The following is a 7,667-nucleotide window of genomic DNA, read 5'->3' on the forward strand; positions in this document are numbered from 1 at the left end:
AGGCCAGATAACTTCATGTGGCTGCGAGAAACTTGAGGAATACCCTCTCCAATTGTTAGACTAGAGGAGATCAAGATCAAAATTTATTTGATAATGATTTCTAACTTATTTTGATTCTTATAGTAGATCTAATAGTTAGATCTAAGATTTCAGTATCGATGAGATGGATGTGTATTTTTATTTTTCAGATCTAAAGTGCATGTTTTTCATATCATAGATGATAATGTGGTAGTCTAAGATTAGATCATATGCATGTGATTAGGATTAAATTGTTTAATCTTTCATTTTCACTGTATAAAATTTTTAAAATAGCATGTACTGCACTACCGCATATTTCCTTCACTTACATCCCATGGGTTTAACCCCTTCAGATGGGTCAACTAATGTCTATACATTGTTGACCTTCATGGACTCCATTTTAGATTTTATAATTTTAAGCTATTTATTAGAGTCGGACCTCTGTATTGCATCCATATAAGTGATCGGGTCCTCATTGTTCTCATCGAGTTCAATAGGATCTCCATCCCGGATCAAGAAACTGTAGTATCTGTCTGGTTGATATGATACTTTATCGGATCTCCTTAATGGTGCCTCTACAATAGATTTTGGGTTTGATATCATTAAATCTGATTCTGTGGGTTCACTAGGCTGTGTCAGTTCTACCTATTGAACTTCCTCCAGTTCAATCTTAGAGGCATTAATCCCTTCCCCAAGGAATTTCTTTTCTAAAAGGGCTGCCCTAAAGCTGACAAACACCTTTTGTTCAATAGTAAGGTGAAAGTAATATCTCTTAGTTTCTTTGAGATACCTAATAAAATTATATCTATCAGACTTGGCTCCTAGTTTGCCTATTTTCAAATGTTTGACATAAGCCGGACATCCCCAAATCCTAAAGAGAGTGAGCGCTAGCTTACGTCCAGTCCATATCTCATATGGTGTTTTATTTACAAACTTACTAGGAATCCTATTAATATTGTGCTACATTTTTAAGTGTGTGGAGTACCTTCCACCAGGAGATCAATAAAGAAAACTCCCTGGAAGGGGATGAAACACATTGAAGAAGAACAGCATTTCTGATTGCAGCAGCCTTGTAAATCCTGTCGGCAGAATTTCTTTCTTCGATTTGAACCCCTTCTCCATCAGATCTAAAATTCATCTTTTGAGATCTAAAAGTACACTTGATGAAGCCTCCAAAACCAAAAAAATTAGGACCTAAAACTCCTCTTGGGTGGCCAAGAGGGGGCAATCAAAATAGGGGCATGCAAAAGAGGCAGCACTGGTTCCTTTCTTTCCTTTTTGGGTTGGCGGCCAAGAAACCCTAGATTTCTTGGTTCTAGGGCATGGAGAAGACCAGAGAGAGGAGAAAAAGAAGGAAGAGAGAGAGAGAGAGAGAGAGTTTTAGGAGAAAATGATTTGATTGATTGAACCCTTTCATATAAATCCTAAATACAAATGTATTTATACAAGGTCAATGTGACCCAACCACAAAACTCCCTTGGCTAACTTGATATGAGATTTATGCTAATCCAAACCCATGTACACCCATGATTTAAATAATTCTCATCTACCTAGGACTCAAATCTAGCCCAAAATAAGTTAACCCTTCAAGGCCCAAAATTTTTGGACCTCAAGACCCAAAAGGCTGATAGCCTTTCATCCTAGGACCCAAACTAGTCCTAGAAACCCCATGAGCACCTTATGGACTTTAGACCTTGGCCTTATCCTTGATTCTCTAAGCCTTGGGAGTACCACATGAGGCCCAACAATCTCCACCTTGGTGCCCCAAGGCCTCAGCCAACTTCATCCTGTCCATCAAGCACATCAGTGTCACACATCTTCGAAAGCTATCCCGTGGAAGAACCTTCGTCAGTGCATCCACCAGATTCTCCTTGGTGTGGACCTTCACCAGCTCCATCTCACCTTCTTCCATAAGCTCTCTAATCTAGTGATATCTAATGTCAATGTGCTTCATCTTTGCATGGTAGACAGAGTTCTGTGCAAGTAACAGTACACTCTAACTGTCACAGTGCACCCTGACGGCCTCCTGTGCAAGGCCCATCTCCAACGTCAAATCCTTCAGCCATAGGACCTCCTTATCTACCTCCATAATGTCAATATACTCCACTTCAATGATTGATAAGGCCATGATGGGCTGCAAGCATGATCTCCATAAAACTGGACCTCCAAACAGGCTGAATACAAAACCTGTCATTGATCGTCGAGTGTCCACATCTCCACCAAAATCAACATCTACAAACCCTCCTATCAGCCCCCGAGCATCCTTGGACATGTTGGAGAGTCCTTCAGCACCTCCTTGCTATCCGTAGTAGATGCCAACTACCCACCAAGTACCTGAAGATCCCCTTCAGTGCTCGTCAGTGCTCCCTGCCAGGCTGTGCCATGGACCTGCTGACCTGGCTCACTGTGTGGGTGATATCCGATATACAACACACCATGGCATACATAAGGCTTCCAACACCAGAGACATATGCCACTCTCTTCATCTCCTGAGCCTCCACCTCAGTCTGTGGCAACATTGTCTTCGAGAGTCTGAAGTGCTCAGCAAGTGACAACTCTGTTGGTTTTACTTCTTTCATCTTGAATCTCTCCAAGACCTTCTTGGTGTAGCCTCCTTGAAATAAATGCAGCACCTTCTTGGCTCGATCTCTAAAAATTTCTATGCCTAAGATTTTCCTCGCAGGCCCCAAATCCTTCATCTCGAACTCCCGAGACAAGGCTGTCTTCAGTTCTTGCACAACCTTCCTACTCTTGCATGCTATAAGCATGTCATCCACATACAAGAGTAGAAACACCCTAGACCCATCCTTCAAAGATTAAACATAAACACAAGAGTCATACTCGCACCTGAAAAGCTTGATGCTCTTCACATAGGAATCAAATCTCTTGTACCATTGCCTCGACGACTGCTTCAGCCCGTACAACAATTTTTGCAACAAACAGACCTTCCCTTCTGCTCCTGGCTCTTGGAACCTTGGTGGCTACTCCATATAGATGCTCTCCTCTAAATTCCCATGGAAGAATACCATCTTGCATTCATCTACTCCAGCTCCAAGTCCTGGGCTGCTACGATGCTCAGCAACATCCTGATGGAAGTATATCTGATGACAAGAGAGAAAACCTCACTGAAGTCGATGCCTTCCTTCTGAGAGTATCCTTTGGCCGCTAGCCTCACCTTGTATATGATACCTCTCTACTCCGACGGCCCCTCCTTGTGTTGGTAAACCCATTTGCAACCAATGGGTTTCTTTCTTTGTGGCAATTGCACCAATCGTCATATCTCGTTCTTATGGAGAGACTGCATTTCCTCAGACATTGCTTGGACCCACCTCTCTCTGTCCTAGCAGTCCATGGCCTCCTCGTAGGTGTAGGGGTCCCCATTCACTATCACCAAGGCATATGACAACATCTCCTTGAAGCCATATCGTTCCAGTTGCCTAACGTTCCTTTTGGGCTTGTGCAGTGGAAATTTGATGTCCATCCTAGGTCCAGCTTACTCCTGCTGGTCCTCTTGGCTTCTATCACCTATCCAAGCTCTCTCCACCTATGGAGACATATCTGAAGAGTGCTTCACCTGAATACCAAGTCCTCCCGATGCACCTGTAAGAGGCAAAAGAGAATAGGATGTAAGTTGTCCAGCACTGCCCTGCTGGACCTCCTACTGCTCTTGCTGCTCCTCCATGCCATCTCGCCTTTGGAGAACTAAATTTTTATTGAAGGTGACATCCCTACTGATGATGACCTTCTTCTCTAAGGGATCCCATAGTCGGTATCCCTTAATTTCTCACAAATACCCCAAGAACATCATCTTCTGTGACCTGGCATCTAACTTGATCCGCTCACCAGCACCGATGTGCACATATGCCGTGCACCCAATCACCCTTAGATGGCTCAGCCCAATCCTCCTTTCAGACTATTTTTTCTCTAGAATACTACCATCTAATCTTGTGTGAGGTAATCGATTCACCAAATAGCAGGCTGCATCCACTATATCAACCCAGAACACCTTAGGAAGCCCTACCTACAGTCTCATGCACCATGTCTTTTCCAAAAGGGTTCTATTGATCCTCTCAGCCACCCCATTTTGTTGAGGAGTCCCTCTCACGGAGAAGTTCCTTTTGATGCTGCACTCCTCATAAAAAATATAAAATTTTCTATTGGTGTACTCTCCATCATTGTCGGACCGTAGACACTTCAAGCTCCGACCTGTCTCTTCTCCACCTCAGCTTTCCACATCTTGAATTTGGTGAAGACTTCTGATTTCTCCTTCATGAAATAAACCCATACCTTTTATGAAAAATCATCTACAAAGGTCAAGAAGTATCTTACCCCATTTCTAATTGAAATCGGGGTCGGTCCCCACACATCAATGTGAACTAGTTCCAGTGAGGCTGCACTGTAGGCTGAACTGCTGGCAAATTGCACTCTCCTCTACTTTCCCATTTGGCATGGCTCATATACCTCTGAAATATCTCTATCCAGATATGAAATCAGACCATGCTTGCTCAGCTCCTTCATCCCACGATCACCCATGTGGCCTAGGTGGTAATGCTGCAACCGATGAGCCCCCTGCTGATCCTACACTGCAGCTGCTGCATCAGATTCTCCGATCACCACATATCCTTCCAACCTGTAGAGGTTATTCTCCGATGGCTACTCCATATAGATGCTCTCCTCCAAATATCCATTGGGAGGTGGAGTTTATTAGCCTTTATCTATTAGGCACAAGGGCTTCACACCTGAGTTGACCCGCATCAAGTTAGATCACCCTCAATCAGCAGGCTGGATGATTAGACCCATTATCTTACCAACCAGGCACCAGTCGACCCTCCTTGTCGACTCCCATAATTATTGCCAATACATTAGCCACCTTTGGTACCAACCCAGCCTGAGTCTCACCAAACCACTTCGGCTACCATCCTCTTCTAGAGTCTCACCGAATCTTCTTTGACTATCTCACCGAATCTCCTCGACTACCATCCTCTCCCAGAGATATTTTTTTTTTAACATTCTGGAGACCTATCAGGTTTTGAACCTGCAACCTCACTCTGATACTACTTGTTGTGCCATGTTTTCAAGTGTGTGAAGTACCTCTCACCAGGAGATCAATGAAGAAAACTCCCTAGAAGGAGATGAAACATGTTGAAGAAGAACAGCCTTTCTAGTTGCAGCAGCCCTGTAAATCCTATCGGCATGATTTCTTTCTTCGATTTGAACCCCTTCTCTATCAGATTTGAAATCCACCTTTTGAGACCTAGAAGCACACTTGATGAAGCCTCCAAAATCAAAAAAAATTAGGACCTAAAACTCCTCTTGCGCAGCCAAGAGGGGGCACTCAAAATAGGGGCATGCAAAAGAGGCAGCGCTGGTTCCTTTCTTTCTTTTTTGGGTTGGCGGCCAAGAAACCCAAGGTTTCTTGGTTCTAGGGCATGGAGAAGACCAGAGAGAGGGGGAAAGAAAGGAAGAGAGAGAAAGTTTTGAGAGAAAATGATTTGATTGATTGAACCCTTTCATACAAACCTTAAATACAAAGGTATTTATACAAGGTTAATGTAACCCAACCACAAAACTCCCTTGGCTAACTTGATATGAGATTTGTGCTAACCCAAACCTATGTTCACCCATGATTTGAATAAATCTCATCTACTTAGGACTCAAATCTAGCTCAAAATAAGTTAGCCCCTCAAGGCCCAAAATTTTTAGACCTCAAGATCCGAAAGGCTAACAGTCTTTCGTCTTAGGACCTAAACTAGTCCTAAAAACCCCATGAGCACCTCATGAACTTTAGACCCTGGCCTTAGTCTTGGTCCACTGAGCCTTGAGAGCACCACATGAGGCCCAACAATTAAGCACATAACAAGCTGACTCGAGTGCATAATACCAAAAGAATATCGACAGACTAGAAAAGCCCATCATGGATCGAACCATGTCCAATAGGATTCGATTCCTCCTTTTTGACACATCATTATATTGTGGTATTTTAGGAGATATCCATTGAGAGAAAATCTCATTTTTCTCAAGGTATGTTAGAAATTTACTAAAAAGATATTCACCTCCTCAATTTAATCGAAGAGTTTTAATATTCTTTCCAATTTGTTTCTCTACTTCATTATAGAACCGTTTGAATATTTCAAATGATTTGGACTTATATTTCATCAAGTAGATGTACCCATACCTAGATAGGTCATCTATGAACATAATGAAATAGTGATATCCTCCTCTGGTACTTGTGCTCATGGATCCACATGCATCAATATGTACTAGACCTAGAACATCACTGGCTCGTTTACCTTTTTCAATAAAAGGTGACTTGGTTATCTTTTCAAGTAGACAGGACTCACAGGTTGGCAACGATTCATAATTGTTATCATCAAAAATTTCTTCTTGAACTAACATGTTCATCCTGTTCTTGTTGATATAACCTAGCTTATAATGCTAAAGGTAGGTATCCGTGACATCGACTATCCTAGGGACTTTATTTGACATGTATATTACATTAGGCCTAGATACAACATAAATTTTATTGTTCAACTATCCATGCAATATTGTAACACCATTCAAAATGATATCAATTTTTTTTTTATTGATATTTCATAATTTGATTTGGCCAAAAGGCCAATAGAAATAATATTTAAAAAAAAAATGGGACAGTAATGGCATTCATTAAGAGTAATAAAATGAGATTTGAATACAAACTTGATGATTTCTAAAGCTAGAACTAAAACTGATCTTCCATCTCCAACATTCAGAAATTTTTTACCGTCTCCAAATCTCTTATTGACCTAAAGACCCTACAACGAACTGCAAATATTAATAGGGCTACTGGTATCTAATACCCAGGTCATTATATCAAAAAGAGAAAAGTTACAAGGTGTTATCACATAAGTACCTTATCTAACAATCGATTGCTTCTTCTTTTTTAGCCTATTCAGATCAAAGAAAGCTATATACCGAGGATAATTCCTCTTCCAGCGATCCTACTATTGGAATTTGGAGTTTGGTACATACATATGTGTTTAAAAAACTTTATTTTTTAAATACCATAGTGGAGAATAAAATTAAAATACTTTTAATCTGAATTATGCATGCATGAAAACATAAAACCATATGGATCTATTTCATATGCTGAAATTGATATATGCTGAAATTTAGATTGTAATCAGATCACATACCTGTTTCTCAATCAATTTCTTTGAATCTGGATCTAGAAGAGAAGGAGTTCTTTCTTAACCGTACAAGTATTCAGCCTCTATGAGTATCCACTCGAGATCAGCTTGGAACAACCCTCTTTAATCTGAATTTTTGTTCTCCAAAATTCAGCCTGCTGAATCTGAACAAAGCCTGGATCACGATCAACGCTTGATCTCTTTTTTTGATCTTCTTCTTCTCCTATTCTCTAGAGTTTCTTCTTGATTTGTGATGCTACAAAAGATCAGCAACCAGTAAATGGTGGGATGCCCAACACCTTTGGCATGTGAAGCTTTGGGACGTCCCAAAGGTTGGGACGTGTGGGATGCCCAAAGAGAGAGGAGAGAGGGAGAGGAAGAGAGGGCTTATAAGGATCTTCTAGGCATGGGGCTTGCTTGTTTTGGATGCTCTAGGAACCTTAGGGAAGGTCTATTTAAATAGGCATGAGGATTGAATCCTAT

This window comes from Elaeis guineensis, chromosome 16, assembly GCF_000442705.2.
Source record: "Elaeis guineensis isolate ETL-2024a chromosome 16, EG11, whole genome shotgun sequence".
Lineage (NCBI taxonomy): Eukaryota > Viridiplantae > Streptophyta > Magnoliopsida > Arecales > Arecaceae > Elaeis > Elaeis guineensis.